Consider the following 238-nt stretch of genomic DNA (forward strand, 5'->3'; position numbering starts at 1 on the left):
TTAGTGGCCATTTATTATCAATGGTAACACAATAGAGTACTTAAGATGGTATTTGCACATTTAAGATATGTTACTTTACCAATTTTTAATGGTAATCAATTCTGCTACTGGCATGATTAAATAGTACATAATTGGTCATTAATTATGAACATTTATTTCACCAGTGCAGTTTTATGAAGATCTGGTTGAAAATTGTATTTCTATGTAAACTGAATGATATGCTTGATTTTGCAGAGAA

The sequence above is a fragment of the Galeopterus variegatus genome, unplaced genomic scaffold (genome assembly GCF_000696425.1).
Source record: "Galeopterus variegatus unplaced genomic scaffold, G_variegatus-3.0.2 Scaffold3094, whole genome shotgun sequence".
Classification (NCBI taxonomy): domain Eukaryota; kingdom Metazoa; phylum Chordata; class Mammalia; order Dermoptera; family Cynocephalidae; genus Galeopterus; species Galeopterus variegatus.